The 26842-nt window shown below is 38.6% G+C and overlaps 1 protein-coding gene across 6 annotated transcripts in view; it reads right to left on the bottom strand.

Moving 5' to 3' along the window:
• SNCA (synuclein alpha) overlaps positions 1-26842 on the bottom strand; it is a 126425-nt gene that overhangs the window by 2309 nt on the left and 97274 nt on the right. The window lies entirely within an intron of this gene.

Below are 26842 nucleotides of genomic sequence, written 5' to 3'. Positions count from 1 at the left end.
GATCAATAACAGCAGTAAAAATTGTCAACTCAATCAATGTTCAATGGACAATGAAGAGTTAAAAAATTATCATCCAACTAACCACTCAATAGATTCACACAAAGACATATATTACTATGACATTGGAATTACGTAACAAAATGAGTATTTGTAGTATAATGTTCAGCAGATACAAAGTGTTATACATATTGTGGATATAATCTATGCAGAATTCAGATGCAAAGGGAAAACATTTGGAAGAAAACAATTAAAAGTTTGTTGAAAGATAAAGGGTGAACAGTTATGCAATTTTTTACTATTTACTGAATTTTAACTTATATAACCATTTACAATATAAACATATATTTTCCAGTTTATTTTAAAATAATGGCAATGAAACAAATTCTTATTTAAAATGTGAATACTGATACTACATATCTGAAGATAGTTCAAAAAGTTCATGGAAAATGGAATTAAAACCTAATTTTATTTTGGTGCAAGGTTTTTTTTTAATCAATGCATAGTTTTTTCCAAATATGCATTCTCATGAACTTTTTGAAGACTTCTCATGTTTGAAGCAAGAAAATTAAAGACATGGCCAGACAATTTTTCCAGGTATCTCTTCACAGAAACAGGATACCACAAAATTCAGCCTGAAATGGTCATAGCTTTATTAATATTCTTCATTAAATGTCTTTTTGCTTTGCATTTACTGTGGGAAACAAATCATAAATGGTAAAATTTCATCAAAAATTGGAAGAGTGGAGAAATAATCTGAGTCTCATTAGACTTTCTCAAAGAGATTAAATAGTTCCCCAGCCAATGTGGCTTATGTTTAACCAATATGTCTGATGTAAATAACACCTCAACATGGCTTCATAATGGAAGTAACAACAGGTAGGCAAAAAGATGAAGAAGGGGCAGACAGAAGACCAAGCTAAAAATTGTGCCACTGGCAGCTGGCCAAGAAAGCTTGTGGATCATCCTCCCCTGCCCAACCTCTGTTTTATACAGCAAAAATGTCTGGGTTATTTATAAAATTAATAAAGTATAACCCCTCTAAACTGCTTCTCTTCGAAGTATTCAGTAAAGCCATTATTTTCACAGTATTTCACTTGCTGGTACACATCAAGAATGCAGGTCCTGTTGCATGCTGTGTATGTGCAAGGACTGTAGTGTCAAAGGACCTAGGTTCAAATCCAGCTTCCTTACATTACAGATTTTTTTGTGACATTGAACATGTGTGTCTTATGCTTTAGCTAAGCTTCAATTAGGCTAATGGTAAAATGGGGCAGCAAAACCTTCTTTGTAACTGCGAAGCATATGACATCATTAACCCGCCCATTAATATGTAGATAACTATTAGTTATGTCAAGTACAGTAGAAAACCCTGATCCTCAGGAGAATTGTGTTCCAGGACCTTGACTGCATGCCTGAAACTACCAACAGTACCAAACTATATATATGCTCCTGTTGACTATATATATGTATCCATTAACATACAAATCTGGCACAATTTAAGATTAATAAAAATTAATAATAATAGAGCAATTATAATGATATACTGTAATAAGACTGTAATAAAAGTGATTTAAAACTTTGTTATTTCTGAAAATTTTCACATAATATATTTGAACTGCAGCTGACTGCAAATAATTGAAATCACAGAAAGCAAAACCATGGATAAAGGAGAATTACTATATAAAGAAAATAAAGCAAACTTCTTGTTTCTGTGCATTTTTAAGCTAACAAGTGAGGATCTATTTTTCTAGTCTAATGTTTTAGGAAATTTTGATATAGGCTAAGAAATTTTGATACAGACTAGACTAGCAAATATTGAAGACAGGGTTTGATTATTGTTTGACTATCACAAATTAGTTGCTACTATAAATCTAAAACTGGCAAAGGCCAGAACAGGTAAGAGATGGAGTACTGGGCTGGCATCGTGGCTCACTTGGCTAATCCTCTGCCTGCAGCGCCAGAATCCCATATGGGCCCCAGGTTCTAGTCCTGGTTGCTCCTCTTCCAGTCCAGCTCTCTGCTGTGGCCCAGGAGTGCAGTGGAGGATGGCCCAAGTGCTTGGGTGCCTGCACCCATGTGGGAGACCAGGAAGAAGCACCTGGCTCCTGGCTTCGGATCGGCGTAGCTCTGGCCATAGTGGCCATTTGGGGGGTGAACCAACTGGAAGGAAGATCTTCACTCGGTCTCTCCCTCTCACTGTTTGTAAACCTACCTGTCAAATAAATAAATAAATAAGCTTTTTTTTTTTTTTTTTTTTGAAAAAAAGAGAGACGGAGTATTTCATGGAAGCGAGACATTTGCACAAGAACTGACCAGGAGCCATGTCATCTGGGAAAACCATCAAGCATACATCTCGCCTTTTCTGGAGAAACCATGTCTCAGGGTAAACAAGGAGATGATGAGCAGTTCTCCTGTATAAACACAATCTGGTTAAGGCACTAAAGACAGAACCAGAATATCATTTTTGTTACAATGATTCTGGCCAATGAGCACCCAAGGCTGCTGGCGGAACATGAAGAGGCCATGATTTACGTGTTTGTCGAGGAACTACACATCACCATGCTTTAGAATAAGTTAATATCATTTGAGAGCAATCAGGAAATTTCAGACTGTGGGAAACTGCACAGGAAAAATTACACAGACCACACAGCTACTTCAATAAGTAAATCACAAGGAAAATAAAAGTTATTGAGAGTCTATAAAGCAGATTTGAGAGAGAATCAGCAAATCACAACCTCATTTCAAACAGAAAAATAAGAGGCATTTGGAAAAATCTGACACTGACTAGATATTTTAAAAGTTGTGGTTTTTTTTTCAGTATTAAAATATATTAGGCTTTTCCTTAAAAAGGGGTCCTTAACTTTTAATTAAATGATCAAATGTTTACAGATAAAATAAGATGTCAGTTATTTGCTTTTAAGCTATTTAAATTTGGGTGGGGAGAAATGGGTGGAGTCTAGAAGAAACAAGAGTATAGTTTTTCATGAAAAGTTTTAAGAAGTAGACACACTCAGTTTAATTGTTATTTCTCTAATATATTTTTCTGAATATAATTCTGTTAGCTAAATTTGTTGATTCAGTAATATTAACAGATTTGTAAACATACTCAAATACTTGGCAGCTATTCCAACAGTATAACAGCAAACATGTTACATCATTACCAGATGTAATTTTACCTCTATATCTGTGTATTTACTGTTCTATAAACTGCAAACCTAACCCACAATCAGAGAGAGATTCTTCAAAGGAAAAGTACGCTTATTTGGGAATAGCAGAACATCTTAACAGGAATATGCATATCTCGGAAATCTATGAGTGGATTCAAAGAGGCTGAGGCAAAGGGAGGTTTTTAAAGGTGAGATCAGGAGGATTACATAAGACATTTTGACACAATAATCCTTGGCTACAATGATCAATAACCAGAGTGGCATCAGTGTAAGATTAAACAGACTGCGGTTGGGCAGACGTCCTTGCAGAAGTATTTTTTGGTGCAAGGTTGCTGTGACGTTGCACAAGGTTGTGGTTCTGGCAGTCTTTTTTGACTAATTCTTGCTGTTACACACATACCTGAGACCTCTCCTTCATAACCTCCAGCTCCATTTATTTACTTTTTTTGGGCTAAGTCTTGACAAAAGTGATTCCGTTTTGATTCTGACAACTTTCAAAAAGTCTATCTCTAAAAACATGATATGTGACTTACAAAGAATTCTTCTAATACATTTCTATATTCCAATTTAGAACTGTGCCTAATCATGCTTTAATACAAAAAAAAAGAAATGTTGCATTTTATAGATATTGAAAACTTATTTTCAAAATGTAATCACCTTTGAAAATAGGAAGTGAATTTTATATTCATTTTTACTATGCAGCAAAGAAAAAATATCAATGTTGAACATATTTGGTAAAAGCCATTTTGTTCTCAAGTTTTCAATTTGGTATTACATTAAATCAGAATGTATTAGGGCAATAAAATACAGGAGAAAAATTTCTGCATTCTGGTATATGGCTGTATCTTTAGGAAGAGAACCTATGGACTATGTATTTGTAGATATTTATAGAATGACAGAATACCTTTTTACCTCCTCTCCAATAGGTTCCATCCTTTTTCAAAAAGCATTTTTTCTTTATAACATGGAAACAAAGTAAGTTCAGTATCTTATCTCTGCATTTGATCCATGGAAAGGAAAATGAGTATCAAAATCACATTTTGAGCTTCCATTGCTAACAACGAAAGATTGAAAAGCTACATCCTTGGTAGGGAACAGAAATGGTTGAAACAGACTCTCCTTCCCCCAACAAACCTGCTCAAGCGCTTTATTAATGAAGCTATTGTGTCCAACACCTGATACAAAACCAATGACCAACTGGTGCTTGGCTTACCTAAAGTTCTCTTAAGACAGATCCTAGGACTACACTTAACTGTTAATATTTTATTGAGAAGTACAATTCCAGGAAGAAGGGGAGTGAGTGAGGAGAACTGAAAAAGAAATTTCAGCTGTGTGGAGAAAAGACACAGCCGACCACTGAGCTTGCTCCAGGGAAATGGTGTGAATCACACAGCTTACAGCTGCATTCTGAGCAAGACAGCCAAGGTCTCGGAACTCTCACAACCTCTCACAGTACTTTTATTGGCTGTGAAATGGAATGATTCCCTGTACTAAAGACTCGCATATTTGGGTGCAGGAATTTAGTGCAGTGGTCAAGATTCTGTTTGCAATGCTAGCATCCTACATCAGTGTGCTGGAGTCTGAGTCCCAGTTTCATTTCCAATTCCAGCCTCCTGCTGATGTGTACCTTGAGAGGCAGAGATGATGTCTCAAGTAGTGAGGTCCCTTGCCACCCGTGCAGGAGACCAGGACTGAGTTCTGGCCCAGCCCCAGCTGTTCTGGGCATTTGGGGAGTGCACCAGATGCGGAAGACCTCTCTATCTGCCTTTCAAATAAAAATAAATAAATAAATAAATTACTTTTCAAAGGAAACCCTTGTATATCTTGAAAACAGAGCATAGTCTGTTTCCTTGACCAAACTCTGGATCAAAAGACAAATTAAATTCAATTAACTTTTATTTCTATTTGCCATTAATTTTTCATATTGTTGTATAGGTTTTGGTAAGCATATGAATCTTTATAGATACTACTTCATACAAAATCTTTCGTTTTATTTCATATTTTAATCCATATTGTACGTAGGCATCTACTAATACTTTCTGTAAAGTTATTTTTATTAAATTCTATGACTCTCATGAGTAATTTACTATATATTTAATCTGACACACAAGGAAGATAAAAACTGCATTCCCAAATCACACTCTCAGGTAAAACCTACAATCCTTTGAGGCCCTTGTTAAAAATGCAGGTTTTAGAGGCTGGCACTGTGGCAAAGTAGGCTATGCCTCTGCCTGTGGCACTGGTATCCTATATGGGTGCCGGATTGTGTCCCAGCTGCTCTTCTTCCTATCCAGTTCCCTGCTAGGACCCGGGAAAGCAGTGGAAGATGCCCTGACTGCTCAGGCTGCTGCACCCACGTGGGAGACTTGGAAGAAGCTCCTTGCTCCTGGCTTCAGATTGGCCCAGCTCCGGCCGTTGCAACCATTTGGGAGTGAACTAGTGGATGGAAGACCTTTCTCTCTGTCTCTGCCTCTCTCAGTCTGTAACTCTGACTCTCAAATAAATAAATAAATCTTTTTAAAAATGCAGGTTTAAAAGATTTTGTGAGTGCCTTTTTAACTTTGCTCCTTGGAAGCCCCTGCCCACCAACTGTTGATAAACTCTAGGGTGTTACTTGGTATTGAAGAATGCATATGAATGTATTGTTGTCAATGTGGATACATTAATAATAATAATAATAATAATGATAAAATATCTTACATTTTGAAGTCTATGAAAGGCTGACAATGGGCAGGGTTTTCTGAAGACATGGTACTTGTTTGTACATGCTGATGTTTATAAAGACAGGGCTTCTTTAGTTACCTGACATCTGCGCCTTATGCATTCAAAGCCCTCTTTTCCCCTTTGTGAAGACCCATTATTTTGCTGCATTGTTGAACAACATTAATGATCCTGATGAATGGGACTGAACTCTTTGTTCAACAGATCCAATCATAGGGATATAGGAGACAGATGGCAGCCATAAGATAAAGGGAGAAACTCAACAGAAAGAACTCTGACTTAAAAGTGGGGAAAAAAAAAGCTTCAACTGAAGTACCCATTTGCAAGATTCCAGTGTTTTTAATATGAAATCAAGCTTAGAAATCTTATTTAAATCTTTCAAATGTGTATATATCAGAACCTCCCCATCTAAAACAGTTGTCTTAATACTATGTGTAGGAAAAAAACAATATCATAAGGACTACCTCCTTTTCCAGTTAGGTATAATTAAGTCAAAATTTAAATTTTAGTTTTTGGGGAAGTATAGTTATGGTTTAGATCTAAAGCACCATCAAAATGACTAAAGGACTTGGGCCATTCAATGCACTAACATCATTCAAAATAGATGAAAAATGACAGGTCCAGCATTAATGGTATCTATGATTAGAAGTTTTGTGGTTGAAGTCTGTGGATTTTATTTATTTATTTATTAGAAAACTGTGTAGACAAAAGACAAACAGTGCAACATCATTGATAATATTATAACTTCTTAGAGGAATTATAAGGTAAAGTAAGTAAAATTCATAACATTATAGTTAGTGAGACAGATATAAATGAGACTGGGTAAAGAGAAGAGTAAGGTATCATCCCTGTGTAGAGCACCAGGCCTTCCACAATCACACAGACATGTTTATAGTGTTTTGAATATTTTGAATTCCTACTTCAATGTGACACTAGTTTCGGTTCTGTTAGCCTAACTTTACAACAGGATGAAAAATGTTTAGCTTTGATCATGCATTGTCTGTTGTGTTGTACATGCTGGAGACTATAATTTTCTAGCATTTTCTACTCACTTGCACGAGACATACTTTAGGATGTGAAAAGACACACATGTGTGCAGCCAGTTGACCACTGATTATCTCTGGTGCTACCTCCTGAGACCATCTTAAATCTCTTGATTAAAGAGTGGAATGACAGAATATGATTTTCATCATAAATTGCATTGGTACAACAAACAAAATCTAACAATAAGGCTTAGTGAAGATTCAGCTCCTGAGTCATCCGCTAGGCTTTGTTTATTGCAAAGTGACTTACTTTGCCTCAGCCATGTCGTACACCTGATCAGCTTATGCTGCTGCAAATTACAATCACAATGTCATCAACCATTTTGGTTATGTGGGCATACTCAAAACAATGAATAGTGTAAGTCACATAATAAAAACATTGCAAACCTACAAGGAACCTTTTCAGAGTAAGAATACAAATATATTTTAATTAAATGATACTTTTGGAGAGACCAGTCTCACAAATAAGTAATAAGCACTTAGAAGCCATCATTCTCAACTTCAAGTAATCTGCTGGCATATTACTTTGGATTTCTAGCTATCTCTTTAGTCTTGGTAATCCCCTTAGAGAGAAAGATAAATGGAACAAATGAAATGAGAACAAGCTTTCCTCACTGTTTTTTAAGTGGGGGTGAAAGAAGAGAGTAAAGATAATGCATTAAGTCAATCTGGGAGTTATTTTTGGATACTATTTATCAATGTTATCCCTGCATCCAATTTTAAATACTGCATGTTCAACCGTAAATTATAAAAATAACTGGTATGCAAATTAGAAATCAGTGAAAATCATTTTTAGGGGAGATTTTCATTATGTAGCAAAGAGGCAGCATTCTCTCTTCAATCCTAATTCTCTTTGGTAAGCATAACAAGCAGTTCAGTGCTTGCCTTGTTAATGGCTGAGCTGTTTAATTAGCTGACTCATCTAATAAGACGTCACACCACAGCAACCACTGCCAGTTTTTTCCCTGTTACTTGGATATAGACCTGGCTGCAAATCATACACAATGGAAATCTGGGGATAAGCCAGTTCCACTTTCCATTTCTAGGGATTGATTCTCCTTTTCTACTAATGAAAAAATATTATCATCCTAGATGCTTAAAAAATTTGTTTATTATTTTGAGCTTGCACGGATTGGATTCTTAAAGATCAGTTTCTTGCATGGTGACAGAATACTACACCATTAAAGGGAAAGTGGATTGAGAAAGGTCTGCTCTGTGTTGCACTTGCAATCCACCAGTCATTTCATCTGTGTAAGTGCACAGCTATTGGGAGGCAAGTCTCAAAGCCAGCAACTGAGCGAGGCCTCAGTGGGACATAGGCCCAGGTGTTCAGTTAGAAAGTAATGAGGGCCGGCGCCATGGCTCACTAGGCTAATCCTCCGCCTTGCGGCACCGGCACACCGGGTTCTAGTCCCGGTCGGGGCGCCGGATTCTGTCCCGGTTGCCCCTCTTCCAGGGCAGCTCTCTGCTGTGGCCAGGGAGTGCAGTGGAGGATGGCCCAAGTGCCAGGGCCCTGTACCCCATGGGAGACCAGGATAAGTACCTGGCTCCTGCCATTGGATCAGCACGGTGTGCCGGCTGCAGCGCGCTGGCCACGGCGGCCATTGGAGGGTGAACCAACAGCAAAGGAAGACCTTTCTCTCTGTCTCTCTCTCTCACTGTCCACTCTGCCTGCCAAAAAAAAAAAAAAAGTAATGGGAAGCCAGTCTTAGTTCTCATATCTGACTGGGAAAAAAATACTTCTGGCAAAACGAACAGCCCATAATCAACAGGAGCACCTGGGCAGGAATCCTGCAGTTGGGCGCATACAGTACCTGTGGAGTCTCCAGACTACCTGGGACAGGTACCAGGTGAAGATAGGGAGAATGTAAGGTCTGGAAGGAGAAGTCATCAAGTGAGGCTCGGTCTTCAGGTTGGAATATCTTTGCTTAGAGTCCAGCCATGGCAGGGGGCACCACAGTGGTAATTTTGAAAAGCAGTTATAATTACTTGACCCTGTAAATTTTTTACTGTGAAGTTTTTGCACATAAGTTGTGTCTGCCACTTCTCTTGGTTACATGTAAGCTTCCTTTGAAACTTCCAATCTCACCTCTACAGATTGGAGGTGATGGTGATTATGATGATAATAATAATAAAAACTTTCTCACCAGATTATCAGGAAAGACAGTGAGCATACTTAGGATGTCACTGATAGGAATAACTGTTAAGATGTCACTTTCCCATCTTACTCTATCATGGAATAATAATAATGCCTAATATCTCTTTAGTGCTTACGCTGTATTTAGCACCATTCCAAATCATTTATATTCATTATTTGATCTCAGAAAATCAACCCTCTGAGAAAGTTACCACCATTATCAACATTTTATTCATAAATGAGCAGAGACAGGCTGGCAGGCTCTAGGACCCTGCTATGTATCATTATTTGTCAAGCTCCTTGAAAGAAAACAAAACCTCGTCTTATTTACTGAAATATAAAGTTGGGCTGCTTAAAAAAATAAAATTTCAAAAATTAATTTTCTCAAAATTCAATGTATTTTATGATTTAAATATGAGTATTACTCTAAATATCTTACTAATCACTTGTAGTCTGTTATTTTTATCAGCAAAAATAGGATGTTAAGGAAATTATTGATATTCATGTACCTGCTACTTCTGCCAAGGCAAAAAGCAAACAGATGTATTTTTTACTATCTGGTTATTAAATCTACAAGCACTAAATTGATCAACACTTGGTACAGGGAAAATGGCTTACTATGCATTCAAGGCACATGCATTCTGGTTGGCTTGGATATTTTTCACTAGAGTGGTTTTTAATAAAATGAAGACAAAAATTTATCAGAATCAATTGTTCATCCACCCAACCCCCAAACACACAGCACAAACACTGCAGTTATTTAGAACGGTTTGAAATATCCTCACTTGACTTCCTTACCTGGGTCTCAGCCTGGTCTTTCTCAGCATTCCACTGGACGAGGTAATCCCTCCCCAGCCTTGCAACATGTTCATTTTGATTATCACAGTAAAACATAATGATCCATTAAGTCCAGAGGCAGATGTTACACTGGGTCGTGATGTTTATTTATTTATAGCCCAACTGCACAGGGAATTTGAAGAGGAATAAAAGATTATTTCCTCACCACAGCAAACGAGTATCCTTTGTTTTGTTTAATGTTCTCTCTCTCTTTAATTAGGTACCAAATGTTTATTTGTGTTCTTTTAATTACTTTTAAAGCATCCATTATTTCTGGATTACATTATTTAACTCAATAAATCAATATGCAGTTCTGCATTTCATCTTTTTCAATGATTCTCCCTTCTTTAATTTGGTTCCTTTGTATTTCCTTTTGCCATTTATTGGGTAGGGGCTTCTGGTTTCTGTTTCAGAGGGACAAAAAACAAACAATGCAGAGAATGTTCTGTATGTACGATGCTACAGCTGTCACTGTGGTTGCAAGGGCCAGGTGAGGACAAGTGCATGTGCTTTGGAAAAATCTATGTTAATGAAGATTCCTAACTCTATCATTGAGAGGAATTGAAAATGTGACTCCACAATCACATTGTGTCACAGTTTCCTTCCACCAACAACTGCATGTACTGTGTGTGTTATTTAGAAGCTCAGGAGAAAACACGCTTTCAAGAGTATGGTATTTGGTGGCAGTCTGGCCTACTGGCAGATGATACCTGTCAGATCTTCAGCAACGTAGATGTCTCAATTGGAAAAATGACACAAGACTTTTTTCAGAGGTTGTTGTATCTACACATGAGGTAGTCTGTAATGGTCAGTACTAACACCAGATACTTACTGAGCATCCACTACGTGCTAGACTAGTTTAATCACTTCATTTTTGTTACTTAAGTATCCCAATTAATGCATACCATATATTATCTCAATGAATATAATCACGGGTGTTACATTTTCCACTTACTACTAATTTTATTTTATGTTTCAAAAACTTTTCCTAGAAAAGATTTGACAAAAAATTCTCTTTCAAGAACAGAAATTTTGCTTAACTTCATGGCTAGCCACTTTCATATTGGTGTTTTGCTTTTCTCAAACTGGTTAACAGGTCTTCTTCCTTGTTTCCTTTCTCTCGTTGCAGAGAAAGGAAAGCTTTAAAAAGCTGCAGTAATGGGTAATAGAGTATCCTACTGTCACATATAAAAGCACATGCTACACAGCTATCAGTGTAAATGCCGCAAGTAGAATTTTTAATTGTTTTTAACTGAAAACTATGATGCCATACCAATAAGTTCATGGAGAATGCATATTATGAAACAATTATACATGAATTTAAACATTTTTGCAAAAAAATTACTTATCTTTTAATTTAATTCTCCTTGAATTTTCTGAAATGCCCCCATAAAATCAGAAGATGTAAGCTAATGTTGTATTTAGGCCATACTTTCAAAAATATTTATTTATTTTCATTTCATTTGAAATGCAGAGACAGACAGAAATCAAACCAGACACTCCAATATGGAATGTGAGCATCCCAAGCACTGTCTTAACAGCTGCTATGCCAAATGCTTGGCCCAAATATACTTTTATTGGTAATTGTAACACTGGAAAAGAAGCACCTCTTGCTCTTTCCTATACAGTCTTTGGGTAACCTAACCTACGCTTATTTGCAAATGACGTGATTCAATAAATAGGGATCAAAAAGGCTCCACTGAGAGACTATTGGAACTCATAAAAGACTTTGGTAAAGTGGCGGGATATAAAATTAACACACAAAAATCAATAGCCTTTGTATACACAGATAATGCTATGTCTGAGAAAGAACTTCTAAGATCAATCCCATTCACAATGGCTATGAAAACACTTAAATAGCTTGGAATAAATTTAGCTAAGAATGTCAAAGATTTCTATGGTGAAAATCATAAAACATTAAAGAAATAAATAGAAGAAAACACAAAAAATGGAAAAATCTTCCATATTCATGCATTGGAATAATCAATTCCATCAAAAGTCTACACTAAAAAAGCAATTTAGGCCGGCGCCGCGGCTCACTAGGCTAATCCTCCGCCTAGCGGCGCCGGCACACCGGGTTCTAGTCCCGGTCGGGGCGCCGGATTCTGTCCCGGTTGCCCCTCTTCCAGGCCAGCCCTCTGCTGTGGCCAGGGAGTGCAGTGGAGGATGGCCCAGGTGCTTGGGCCCTGCACCCCATGGGAGACCAGGAAAAGCACCTGGCTCCTGGCTCCTGCCATCGGATCAGCGCGGTGCGCCGGCCGCAGCGCGCTGGCCGCGGCGGCCATTGGAGGGTGAACCAACGGCAAAGGAAGACCTTTCTCTCTGTCTCTCTCTCTCACTGTCCACTCTGCCTGTCAAAAAAAAAAAAATAAAAAAAAAAAAAAAAAACAATTTACAGATTCAATGTGTTCCCAATCAAAATAACAATGACATTCTTCTCAGATCTAGAAAAATGATGCTAAAATTCATATGGACACCAAAGAGACCTCAAATGGCTAAAACAATCTTATAAAAAAAAGAAAAGCTAGAGGCATCATAGTACCAGATTTCAAGACATACTACAGGGCAGTTATCAAAGCAGACTGGTACTGGCACAAAAACAGACATGTAGACCAATGGAACAGAATAGAAACTCCAGAAATCAATCCATGCAGCTACCACCAACTTATCTTTGACAAAGGAGCTAAAATCAATCCCTGGAGCAAGGACAGTCTCTCCAACAAATGGTGCTGGGAAAACTGGACCTCCATGTGCGAAGTACGAAACAAGACCCCTACATTGCACCTTACACAAAAATATACTCAAAATGGACCAAAGACCTAAATCTATGACCCAATATCATCAAATACTAGAAAAGAACATTGTGGTATTTCTGCAAGACACTGGGATAGGCAAAGACTTCTTGGAAAAGACCCCAGAAGCACAGGTAATGAAAACAAAAAATGGCAAATGGGATTACATCAAGCTGAGAAGCTTCTGCACTACAAAGTAACCTCTCAATAAAGGGAAGAGGCAACTGACAGAATAGGAGACAATATTTGCCAACTATGCAACTGGTAAAGGATTAATATCCAGGATCTATAAAAAGCTCAAGAAATTCAATAACAAAACAAGCAATCCAGTTAAGAAATGGGCAACAGAGTTGAATATACATTTTTTCAAGAGAAGGAATTCAAATGGCCAAGAGACACTTGGAAAAATGCTCAAGATCACTAACTATCAGGGAAATGCAAATCAAAACTACCACAATGAGGTTTTCCTTCATCTCAGTTAGAATGGCTCTCAGGCAGAAATCAACAAACAAGGATGTAGGGAAATAGGTATGTTCACCCACTGTTGGTGGGAATGTAAAAGTGGTACAATCAGCCGGCTAATCCTCCTCCTGCAGCACCGGCACACCGGGTTCTAGTCCCGGTCAGGGCACTGGATTCTGTCCCGGTTGCCCCTCTTCCAGGCCATCTCTCTGCTGTGGCCCGGGAGTGCAGTGGAGGATGGCCCAAGTCCTTGGGCCCTGCACCCCATGGGACACCAGGACAAGTACCTGGCTCCTGCCATCGGATCAGTGCGGTGCGCCGGCCACAGCGCGCCAGCCATGGCGGCCATTGGAGGGTGAACCAATGGCAAAAGGAAGACCTTTCTCTCTGTCTCTCTCTCTCTCACTGTCCACTCTGCCTGTCAAAAAATAAATTAAAAAAAGAACATTAAAAAAAAAGTGGTACAATCAACTTTGGAATACAGTACAGAGATACCTTAGAAATCCCAAATAAGACCTACCATATGGCCCAGCAATCCCACTCCTGGGAATTTACTTAAACCAAAAGAAATCAGGATATGCAAGGATTATCTGCATCCTCATATGCATTGCAGCTCAATTCATAAGAGCTATAGTATGGGACCAACCCAGATGTCCATCAGCTGATGACTGGAGAAAGAAAATATAGTAAATATATACTATGGAGCACTATTCAGTTGTAAAAAAAAGAAATGCTTTCTTTTGGAGCAAAGACCCTGCAACTGGAAACCATTATACTTAGTGAAATAAGCCAGTCCAAAAAAGGCAGATATCATATGTTTTTCCTGATCTGGGGTAACTAATAGAGTACTTAAAATGTAATGTATTGAAGTGAAATGGACATTTTGAGGTTCATTGATTTTACCACCCTTGTCTCTATAGTTGAGGAATAATGGTTTTTTCTTCATACTATTTATTGAACTCTTTATTTAATGTAGGGTTATCCTTATGAGTATAAAGTATACTAAAAATAGATCAATGTAAAAATTAAGAGTGGGAATAGGAGAGGGAGGAGGAAGCAGGTATGGAGCATGGGTGGCAGGGAGGTTAGGTTGGGAAGTATCACTCTGTTTCTAAATCTCTAAATAGGAAATACATCAAACTTATATACCTTAAATAAAACTTTTTAAAAAGGGTCATTACTGTACCTATGAAACTCTAGATGGCTTTTATAAGTCAACTAAGAGCCTGGCAGAGAAAGATAACATAGCAAGATTGTTACCTTTTTGGGTAACTGATTGTTGAGATCTCAGAGTGGCAAACACCAGTCATGTAATACTAGCATTTATGACAATTCATCACAGTAACGGGTAGCATTGTTACTTACTTCCAAAAATCTACCATTCATTCATGTTTAAAAGGCTGATATGATCTTGGTAGGAAATTTAGAATTAAATTTATTTTGTACTAAGAACTGAGCTAGTAATAATAATGTTAATTTCTGCAAAATTATTTATCGATAAAACTTTCAAATTATAGTAAATTAAAAAAACAGAAAAGTTGCTTCTATACAGTCTAATTAAGAGATGGGGTCTACTCATATTTGTTTTGTTATGAAATATGAAATCTTACAACCAATTTAGCTTATCTGACTAATCAACAGAAAATACCATTCTTACATTCTCATGTTAGTGCATTATGTCAAGAATTTCAGAACACATCAGATGTACAAGATGTCTTCACCTCAAGCAATTTGAAGTATAAAAAGATAAGTAAGAGGTATATGAAAGCTAATATAACACAAGGCTATAAATGTGATAAAGGGCATAAAGTACCTCTGTTATGTTGAGAATATGGAGAGATCACTTAGGAAAAGTATCATTAAACCTTGGACTGAATGTTTTGGTCTAGAACTTCAGGGAGAAGGTGAATCAGGAACATAAACAGCAGCCAGAGAGTGATTCTCTCTGACCAGAGAGCCAGGCGTGGAGATAAGTGGGTGCCATGAAGACCAGAGTGGAGTTTGTAATTTAAGAATCATTTCAAGAGAAAATTCTGTTTCAGGAAGACTACTCTGGCCATGATGTGCAGAATAGTTAGGAAGGAAAGGATAAGCCATGTAGACTACAGCAGCAATGCAGGGGAGGTGATGTGACGACTAGAGCAATGAGATTGGAAACGGAGCAAACAGATTGGATGAGATACTGTAGAAGTTGAATGTACAGCATTTAAAACATGAAGCGTTTAAGGATCATGAAGAGTCTGAGATTTTGTCATACTTGCAATCTAATTAGTCTGGTAGAGTTTGATGAGTGCTGGGCAGACATAATAGCAATGAATTAGAGACAAAGGACGTCATTACTCACAATAAAGCCATAGCCAGAGTATCATCATTCTCTTGCATTGATTCCCCAAACCTTAAATCCCACAGGGAAATTCAGATGGCACCTACACACCCAGAGGCACCCAGAGGTTAGGTCAACTGAATCTTTTATATTGGGAGTAAATATCTCCTTCTGCTCCAGAAAGAGGCCCTATCCCCAACCATGCTTCTTGCTGGTAAGGGTGAGGAAGCCTTTTCTGCCAAGGGCTATTCGTATATTTCCAGCATCATTCGTGAGCCATACAAAATGATCAACTTAAAAAGTAGCCTGTTATAGCTTTATTGAATTTTGGATCCTGCCTATGGTTGCCAGGGCAGAGGCAGACCAAATGATTTCACAGGCCTACTATCCTCATTCCTGAGAACTATAGCCTATTTCCACCTTCCCAGGCTGTTCACCACACAAAAAGCCTTGAAAAGATAGTCTCAAACAAAAGGCAGTTAGGGACTTGCTTGTGAGAACATGAGTCTCCCACACTGTCTAAATGTGGGCAGATGACACAGATACACTGGGTAAAAATGATTCATTTTTGAGCTTTACTGACTAGAAAGATAGGGATTATTATTAACAGTAGAGAAACAGGAAAAAAGATTTTTAAGGACACATAAATCATTCTTTGGATATGTTGAATCTGAGATGCCTCCAGAAATGTATGCTGAAAATATGAGACTGGAGTTGAGAGATTTCAGAAATGCAGATATATTTTAGGTATTTACCCCAAAGAGGTAACTGAAGCAATCAACAGAGTTCATAAAATTCAGGAGAGAAAAAGAGGCAAGTGAAGTGAAACAATCTAGCATCACATGAGGAACTTTCTCAGGATGCAAGATAGAAAATGAAGAGGAGAAATCAAAGGAAGAGTCAGAGACGGACGATGAAGACGGAGAAGCGATGTTTTGGAAGTTTCAAGAAAAAGCAGGTCTTTTGCTAAGGGATTGGAACTGCTACTTGTCAGTTTCAAGCACTGATAAAGCATGTATGTACCTTCCTTACTATAGACTTTATGGATGAGAGATACACACATGTCTAATAAATGTTTGCTTTGTTGAGGTTGTTGAGAAAAGAAGCCCAGAAAAAGAAGTCAGAAGTAAGACTTCGGGGGATAAAGGAATAAGCAAGGCCACTGCAGGCCACGCTTGGAGGCAGCAGTCTGTGAAGTTATGAACAGAGCAAGCTGGTGTTGAGACAATTAATTTGCAGAGTATCAGGATTTGGGATTTGAGGAGAGTTTTCAGCATTGTTATATATTTAGCTTGTTTTATTTCCTTTTTTTAAAGCAGACTTCTTCATGATTAAGTGGAAGTAGAATTTCATGATGCAAGGAAGAGAGAGGTTGGTGGGTGGAGCAAGACCTCAAAAGAGAAGGAAAACTATGGAGTGAAGACCAGGGGGGATGCTTACTTTGGAAAACATGGGACACATTAACATGCGGGTTCGTTTCTCAATGGAGTCCAGAGTAGTGCAAAGAGCTTGTGAAATGGAGGAGTCTATTTCCTCCGTAAAACACACACTGAGGTTATAAAGATGAAGCCTCAAAGGAGAGGGAACTTGGATTTACTGAATAATCTTGTAAAGCAGTTAATCACTGCATTGCATTGAGGATAAAGTATGTCAAAGGCTATGCTTTTGCCTAAGGTCACAAAGATGATTGACAGACTGAGCTCAAGCCATTATTAGTCTTAGGTCAACCTGTGAGCTGCTAATTGTGGTGGTAGGGCTGTGATGCTGCCATCTTAAAGGAGGTGAGAAAGTTTTGTAACAGACTCTCAGACAAGTAAGACAACTACTGTGAAACAAAAAGTGACAAGTGGAATCTAAGTGTCATTGCTTTTTAATCAAATCAACCAATCCATTATCAGGATTTTCTTAAACAGCAAAATATGTAGGGTAAATCTTGAATCTCTCAAATGGACTGTGTTCACTGTAGACTGTTTTACAGCAGTAACATAATAGTGTCCAATCCTGTAGATAACAAAGAAAATCCAACACCTTCACAGACAGTCCTATGACCCCGGTTTCTCCTCCTACATGACTTTGTGGCTAGTTTTCGAGTAAATAATTCAGTTGGATTTACTGTGTCCTTTTAGCTAAAAACCAAACCTAAATCAGACCAAAGATAACATTTTCATGCAAAAATTCCTACATCATTCAAGTATTTTTTAAAAATAATTACAACTATTTGGAAACAAAAAAAATCACTTAGATACCATTCTGACATATGAAGCAGATTGTCCATAAAGAGTTTAAAACAAGATGATAAAACCTGAAATTTGATCTTTGAGATAAAAATGATTTCAGTTTATATCAATTTAATTTTTTGGAAAATTGTATATTTATTGTACTTGCTTTCCATACAAACTTTTATTGTGTCTTGCTTACTGTCTTTTTTAAGATTTCTCCCACTTTTGCCTGATTTATCTGAATGTTAAGACTACAGGATTATTCAATGTTTGCTAGCCCCATCTTTTTCAGAACCAGCATTTCTCATTTTTCAAGCTATGGCTTTCCTGTCCCATTTTTCACATCCCAAACCATAATTTGGTGTGGGGTACCCATGCATCCCATTTCTATGGAAACCAAGACGTAAGCAGCACAAAGATCATTTTATTTGAAAGTCCACTAGAGCAGAGAGCCAGCACACACTATTTACTTTCCTAGCAGACTCAGCAAATTTAGCCTGGAAAAAAAATGTCTGCTTCTGTTGAATTATCCCAGGCAAATGAAAGATCTGAAAGGTACTGAGTGTTCCAAACAAAACAACAGTCAGGTGTCCAACTATGTGCGTGCTCTCGTGTGCTAATTATGCCTAGAACATAAACAGACTGGAACTTCTCCGTGATTACATGAAATTGTAGTGGAACATTTCCCGCCCAGCTTTGACAATCCAATCAATTTAAACTTCTGTATCATCATCATCATTACCATAGCATCGTCAGTAACTTTACTAAAAGACCTCTGTGCAAATAGAGATTTCTGCCCATCACTCCTTTTCCATGACAAGCAGGGGGGTGGACACAGTAAAGGAATTCATAGGGCTGCTTGGAGCAATGGGAAAATCACAGTGATGAATGAAAATGCCTCTATCAAAAGAAAAACAAAAACACATCACATCAGAAAAGGCACTGTGATATAATGGAGTATTCCCTGTTAAGAAACTTGAGGAGGCCGGCGCCGAGGCTCACTAGGCTAATCCTCTGCCTTGCAGCGCCGGCACACTGGGTTCTAGTCCCGGTCGGGGTGCCGGATTCTGTCCCGGTTGCCCCTCTTCCAGGCCAGCTCTCTGCTATGGCTTGGGAGTGCAGTGGAGGACAGCCCAAGTGCTTGGGCCCTGCACCCGCATGGGAGACCAGGAGAAGTACCTGGCTCCTGGCTTTGGATCAGCGTGGTGTGTCGGCCGCATCGTGCTGGCTGCGGCGGCCATTGGAGGGTGAACCAACGGCAAAGGAAGACCTTTCTCTCTGTCTCTCTCTCTCACTGTCCACTCTGTCAAAAAAAAAAAAAAAAGAAGAAGAAACCTGAGGTACCACTGATAAATTATGTGACAGTGTTGTTAATGTCTGTACACTTCGTCCACATATCTGAAAAAATGGAGACTGTTGAAACATATATTCCCACCAGTTACACAGATACTTTAAAAAGGGCTTGGTGAACAACCAAATAGGAAAGCTGACAACTTCAGCTTTATTTTTTTGTGGCCCAGCATAATATGCATCAGTTGAGTTAATAAACTAAAAAAATTATTTGACATGGGTTAGTTTCTTTTTTAAATTTTTATTTATTTATTTGAGAGGCAGAGAAATGCAGAGACTGGAAGAGAGAGAGAGACAGAACTGGAGCCAGGTCTCAAACCCATGCACTAGGATATGGGATGCAGGCAGCTCAGCCAACAGGTTAACAGTTAGGCCAAAACCTATTGACACGAGTTAGCTTTAATTATTTTCAGAGCAGAAGTCATTTCCATGAACCCACAGCACACATCATGTCTTGGTTCTAAATCTCTCTGTGATTGCCTGCTCCGATTGCTGGAAGCTCTTCAGCCTTGGGTATCTAGCATTATGCTTTGCCTGACCCTCTCTTTAAATGTCACAACTATTTCTAGCAGGCAAAATGACTGCCTTGGTTAAAGTGAACCCACCAACCGTGGAGCCAAAGCACCTGTGGAAAAAAAAAAAAAAAGGCTGCCAAAATCAAGGAAATGACTCAGAATTAAAAAAAAAAAAGGAGAGCATCCTAAAACTACAACAGACACATATGGGTCGTCTTACAATCATCCATCATGTCTAGCATAGAAAGAATATCAGGTGTTGAGAAAATACTGCGTTATCTGCAGCTATACTTAGGGCTGTGACCACTGAATGCAAGTGCTGTTCTTGCTTGCTCTTGGGAAGGGCAATTTAGAAGTGAGAGCTCAGTCTCTAAGGAGGGTTTATGCACTCTATCTTGAGGCACATCAAGGAGATAGAGTTTACCATTTTTAGAAAGCACTGCCATAATTCAAGTCAGAGAGAAGGCTGATGGAAGATTTTGAAGCCTTAGGAAGATTATGAAGGCGAGCTGGCTTTTAACAAAAACAAAGTGTTTTCACGCAGTTTCTGTCTGTCTGAATTTATGAAGTCCAGAGACTCATGTGAAAGCCAAGGCTTTTCTATTTTTTTATTGGTATGGGAGGGTGGAATTGGATATTATTTGGGCTATTGTGAAGTTCAGTATGAAGGAAATGTTGCTAATGGGTGGTTTTAAGATTCATAAATGTGATGGCTCAGCAAATTTTATGCAGTGCTTTCCATTGCAAGACCACTAATTAATTACCATTTTTACGAATGACCATAACATTATGTGATACTGGATTTTTCTCTGCCAACAGACAGTGCTTATAATTATTAATATGTCTTAGTATTCTATTCCACATTCACTTCTATCTGAGTATTTCTTAATTTTCATTTTATCCAGTCCTGTCACTCTATTACAAAAGCTGCTATTGAAATCTTCTTGCTGAGATTCAGTAGTGTTTCGAGTTCTAGGGACTCACGTGACAGTAAGCTGACTTTGTTAGCCATAAACATCAACATGAAGAAAAGAGTTTAACAACAAGCGCATGAATGAAACTAGGAAGTCAAGTTCTTCAGGGTGTTTTGTGGCCCAGAACTTGATGCCGTGATTATCTGAAGCCTTCGGATAGCTAATTATTGAGGGACTCTTGCAACTGTCCCTTGCCTCTACAGAGAGCACCACATTAATTAAGAGAGCCTCTCTGGGGAAAGGATGCTGTTTCACTTCTTTAAGTATTTTTAGCCCTTTGTTTTCAAAAGAGGGGAAAAAAGCATTAAGAAAATGCTTCCTGGCCACATTTTCTGATATGTAGATAGCCTCAAAAAAAAAAAAAAAAAACACTTCTGGAATGCATCTTCACAGTGCTATTTTTGTGCGTTTTTTAAAAAGCGGTCCTGAAATTTGCACATCTTTCATGACCTTTAATGCATTTCTCTAACCTGATTCACTTGAGCTTGGAAAGAAATACAAATTGGGTGCTTTCTGGGCTCAAGCTGGCAAAGTCATATTTACACCACAGCCCAGCTGTCAGGTAGGATGAGACAGGAAGCAAACTGATAATTAATCAGCCACAGAGCGGCCCAAATCTACCTCAAGAGGGTCTTCTTGGGCTCAGGTAGTGATGGGAGAACTTGGCTTCCTCCTCATTAAAGAAATGCCGGCCAAAATGTATGTACCTCTGGACTTTGGAGGATGCTTTTTTTGTTTGTTTTTTTTTTGTTTTTTTTTTTTTTTTTTTTTTTTTTTTTTGACAGGCAGAGTGGACAGTGAGAAAGAGACAGAGAAAGGTCTTCCTTTTGCTGCGGCCGGCACATCGCGTTGATCCGAAGCCAGGAGCCAGGTGTTTCTCCTGGTCTCCCATGTGGGTGCAGGGCCCAAGCACTTGGGCCATCCTCCACTGCACTCCTGGGCCATAGCAGAGAGCTGGCCTGGAAAAGGGGCAACCGGGACAGAATCCGGCGCCCCGACCGGGACTAGAACCCGGTGTGCCGGCACCGCAAGGTGGAGGATTAGCCTAGTGAGCCATGGCACCAGCTATGGAGGATGCTTTATTATTCTGAGTTGCAGCAAAATAAAAGCAAAAACAAAGGCAAGAAAATCAAGTGATCAGGAACTTCTTCAATTTCCTCACCAACATCCTTAATAACCTTTGTCAAAGGCCAGCCTACATGCCCACTAGAAGAGAAGGGATGGGAGAAAAATAAGTGCTCTTGCTCACCCTAGAACTTGTAGATAAATGAGTGCTGAGCCAATATTCGAGGTGTGACTGCCCCTCTCTATGAGTTCTTCCTTTCTGATCTCCCAACAGGGTTAATCTGCCTTTTCTATGTGGTCCCTTAAGTGCTCTCCTCAGGGACTCAGTTCAGCATAAACTGCCATGTTGTCAGAGTTTCAGTCTAAGCCAAAGTCCTCTACTGAGTTATGAGTCCTCTACTGGGTTATGCGAAGCTAACAGCAAGGACCACGTAGATGTTGTTATCTTCTACTGTTCATTACCCACTGACTAGAATATAATGCCAAGTAAAAACTGCAGCAGGGGTTGGAGGAGAATAAGAGTGCCTAAAACAATAGTAGAGAAAACAGAAAATCAAGAATTATTTTTTAAAAAGTTATTTTTTTGAAAAATAGGAATCCCTCCTGTACTTACAGCTGAAATCAGAATTCGAATCCAAATAAAAAGCCATTATTGCCCCAAGATGACATCACAACTTGTTGCAAAGTGGACTAAAATGTATATAGTGTGCTTTGAATTTTTATACCTCATTTCAAGTTTTAAAAAATTTATTTACCTTTATCTGTTGATAGCTACAGATCATTAGGAAATACATGCATAACTATCACTTTAGATATACATTGCAGACACAACATCCTTGGTTTTATCCCTTAACTACTGAGTCAGAGTCTTCTGGATGAATCAACAGGAAACTGATTTTTAAAAATAAGTTCTTAGGGGGCTGGTACTGTGGCACAGTGGGTTAATGCCCTGATCTGCAGCACCAGCATCCCATGTGGGCGCCAGTTCATGGCCTGGCTGCTCCATTTCTGATCCAGCTCTCTGCTATGGCCTGGGAAAGCAGTAGAAGATGGCCCAAGTCCTAGGCCCTCTGCACATGCATGGGAGACCCTAAAGAAGCTCCTGGCTCCGGCCATTGCAGCCATTTGGGGAATGAATCAGTGGATGGAAGACCTCTCTCTGTCGCTGCCTCTGCCTCTCTGTAACTCTGCCTTTCAAATAAATAAAATAAATCTTTTTTGGCCGGCGCCGTGGCTCACTAGGCTAATCCTCCGCCTCACTAGGCCAATCCTCCGACCGGGGCGCCGGTTGCCCCTCTTCCAGGCCAGCTCTCTGCTGTGGCCCGGGAGTGCAGTGGAGGATGGCCCAAGTGCTTGGGCCCTGCACCCCATGGGAGACCAGGATAAGTACCTGGCTCCTGCCATCAGATCAGCGCGGTGCGCCGGCCGCAGCGCGCCGGCCGCAGCGGCCATTGGAGGGTGAACCAACAGCAAAAGGAAGACCTTTCTCTCTGTCTGTCTCTCTCTCACTACCCACTCTGCCTGTCAAAAAAATAAATAAATAAAAATAAAAATAAATCTTTTTAAAAATAAGTTCTTAGGGTGATTCTTACACATATAAGGACAACTGCTTTAATATACAATAAAGAAGGCTCAAGAGAGAAACCTGAGGGTTATCTTAACATCCCTCTTTGCATAGATACTAATAGTGACTATTAATTCCTCTTCTGCTTAGAGTTTTACATATGCATTGGATGCTAAGTCTCATTTTCCTGACAAAAAGACTAATTTCTCTGGGAAACATGAAAAGAAGGTAATCAACTGTCCCAGAGAACACTCGAGCAAGGCGATGAGAGCACCCTTTATCTCCTCTACCTCACCCTCTTGCAAAAGGGGGCTCTCAAATCCCATCACAGATGGTTCCGTCTATGTATTGGTGCTATCCATGGGACTCCCACAGAAGTTTAGGAATCTGGATAAAGGAAGGAATGCACAAACCTTAAACCTCTTAATAAGAAAAAAATAGTAGTGTTGAGAGTTACAATAAAAAATGAATATAGACAGTGTTTAAATTAGAGTACCTTGACTATAAAATGAAATTGTAGGCTAGATAATCATCATAGCTGGTAAGTTTTAAAGATTTACTTGTTAACTGTTTATTAGTAGCTTTACGAACACCGTGAGACTGGGTGAAGATGATGTCCACCCCACAGATACAATTAATGTTCCCCAGTTCTCTCACTGGAGAGGAGAAGCAATCAGGGAACTAGAGCAGCTGCGGTCTGAGCTCTTGGGCCACAGTGTCCATCAAAGCATGCCGGTATGTGTGTGTGTGTATGCCTAGGCACACAAACTTCCCAGGGAGCTACGGTAAAACTTTTTACCAATCTCACCTAAGGGCTGAAATTCCAGGAAAAGGAGACCATATTTGTGCCTGTAAACCATTAAAAGTCAAGTGGAATTCATTGATAGTCTGTATCTCTGTGTATTTCAGCAGCATATTAAGTGTAATAGCTACAAGTAAAAGAAATACTGAAGTTTATACAAGAAGAAAAACTGCTTTCTCCAGTTGACATTTACTCCTACATTTCTGGTTCCCTCTTGATCTGACTTTAGTATCTTCTAGCTGACTTCTATGAAGGATTTAGAAAAAGATTAAAAGATATACAAATGCAAGTGACTATTGTAATACTGCCCTTCTCTTGTTTGCTTTCTCTAGAGCATATCACCTCCTCCAAAATCAGTTCAAAAGAGTAAACTCCCAGCATGCTTTGTTTTTTAAAACACATATACAAAAATATATGTCTAAGTACACACACATTATATCACATGTATGTGTATAAATGTTTCCTTGGAGGTACTGCTAGGGGCATATTTTTATCATTTAAGAATTTTGAGTATTCATCTTTATGAGAAAAGTTATTGTAAATGTGGAAATACAGAAAATGACTATATATCTGTTAAAGGGTTTTTTTTTCTAATAAGCTCATCCAATGATTATGAAGTTATCCAAGAAAAAAATACACGAGCTCGACTTTCCTATTAACTCTTTGATCAGACAGTCCCATGACTTTAAAGTTGTATGTTAACATGTAGATTTCCATCAAGTAGAAAGCATAATTCCAAGTGTTACGGTTTATTACCAGATAAAATATTAACAAGTTTTGTAACTATTAGCCCACTCATTCCCGAATTTCTTTAACTCACTGTTCCTATAAATCTTTACTCCTTACATTTATCATTAAGTTAGCTGAATGATTTTATTGTTAATGAAATAGATGAGTAAAATCTTTGACATGCAATTTTTTTATTTTGTACAGAAGTCATGTTGCTTATGTTTGGAAAACTCTCACTTGCTATACTAGATTCAGTAGAAGAATTTCTGAATCATCTTTTCTTCTTTTGGTTTTAACATTCTGTACAATTTTAACTTACTTAAAACTTCAGAAAATATGTCAGGCTCACATTTATAGACTTTTAAAGTCATATAATCTTCAACTTAGATTAGTTAAGTAAGCTTTCTAGGAAACTTTTATGAACAATGGAAAATTGTGTATGGCACTGTTGTTCTACTCTAAAAATAAAAATTATTTTCCAGATCTCTAAGCCATCTTCAATATAACGACTCCTTAAAATGGAGCTCAACAAAAAGATTGCATGGATTAAAAAAAAAATCCCACTGGATATTCTTATGTTATTTTTATAATTATATTGTCTTTTTATGTGCAATGCATTGCCCACTTTGGTGATTTCGGAGGAAGCTTGTCGTTATTGCCAGCATCTTTTCTACAGAGCGCAGGTCAGGATGCCCAAGAAGAGCAAGAACCACGGCCACTGGAGAAGTCAAGGACTTGCTACCACACTGTGTGCCGCTCTGGGACAGTGATTACTTCAGGATGGAATCACTTGAGGGACGTCACTTTCAAAACGCCCCGTTGTCCTATCTTTCTCTTCATGCAGCAAGTCATAAATGTCACCCTTCAGCTTTAGCCACCAAAGACAAGCTACTGGGGCTGTAATGAACCTGAGTAAACAAACTTCTTGAAGAAACCCTTCCCTTCCGTGAGTGTTTACTTCCCTCCTTCAACCCTTGCCAGTGTCCCTCTCAGTGACACCCCTGGAATTTACTACCCTAGTCCAGAGATCCATTTGCCTGTTATTCCTTCTCAAATCTATTGTTCTTTTTCTTAAAAAAAATATATATATAAAACTACTTTGCTATAGTCATTTCCTTAGACTTCACTCTCTTGAGAAATCCTCATGTAAAGTAAAATTAAAAAAAAAAACAAAAACAAAAAAAAAAAAAACTTGTGTGCTTTTCTCTTATTGATCAGCACGTGTATAATCTGGGTCCTAGATCCAGCAAAGAGCCCATAGAAGGCCTATGGTGGGTAGAGTGGATATCTTCCTCCCCATAGAAAACCTATGGTGGGTAGAGTGGATCTCTCCCTCCCCTACTTATCCATGGAATCCTGCGTCCTCAGAAGGACAGACAGAGGATCCAAAGCAATGAAAAAGAGCAACCATTGGGAAAACCACACGGAAGGAAGGGGTTGCTTCATTTCCTTTTCCACAAGCCTTCATACACAGCACCTGTCTGCTCTCCGGTAAGAGACGTTAACTCCCAAGACAACTACTCACCTTTCCACAATTCCTCTCCCACCCCGACACCTACATACAAACCCACGGAGATTAATTAACACTTTTTCCAGGAAGAAACACAGACAATAGCATCCGATATTGCAATACTCCTTTGTGAATACATACAAAACTTATGGAGGGAGAGGGAGATGTTTTGAGAAAGGAAAAAAAGCATTGAACTTCATTGCCTAAAGCCAAAAGAAATTAATATTTGTGGTAAATGTAAAACAATGAAACTTTGTGCTGAGTGTCTGTTTGTGGTGATGGTCTGTTACCTTAAGACTTACATAAAATGAAAAACTGCACCTGGGACACTTGCTATTTTACTCTACTCAGAGGCTATGAGGATTTTTAATGAACAGTTGGGATACTACAAGTAGACATATACTTAAAAAGGCACATACACAATGGATTCTTTTAAAGTATAACATAAATAATTTAACATAATACAGTTGTAAATATAGTTTATCTTTTCAAAGCTACATGTAGTCTGATCTAAAATCTTTCTATTCTGAGACAGATACTTGACAATTTAAAGACTTCCTTTTTTTCCTTATGAAATTTATGAAAGTAAATGCTTTTGAGAACTTGGCTGAGTCTGAGCCCATTTCAATAAG

This window comes from Oryctolagus cuniculus, chromosome 8 (genome assembly GCF_051225735.1).
Source record: "Oryctolagus cuniculus isolate XC-2025 breed Fujian yellow rabbit chromosome 8, ASM5122573v1, whole genome shotgun sequence".
Taxonomy (NCBI): Eukaryota; Metazoa; Chordata; class Mammalia; order Lagomorpha; family Leporidae; genus Oryctolagus; species Oryctolagus cuniculus.
This window is presented reverse-complemented; position numbering and strand designations above follow the sequence as displayed.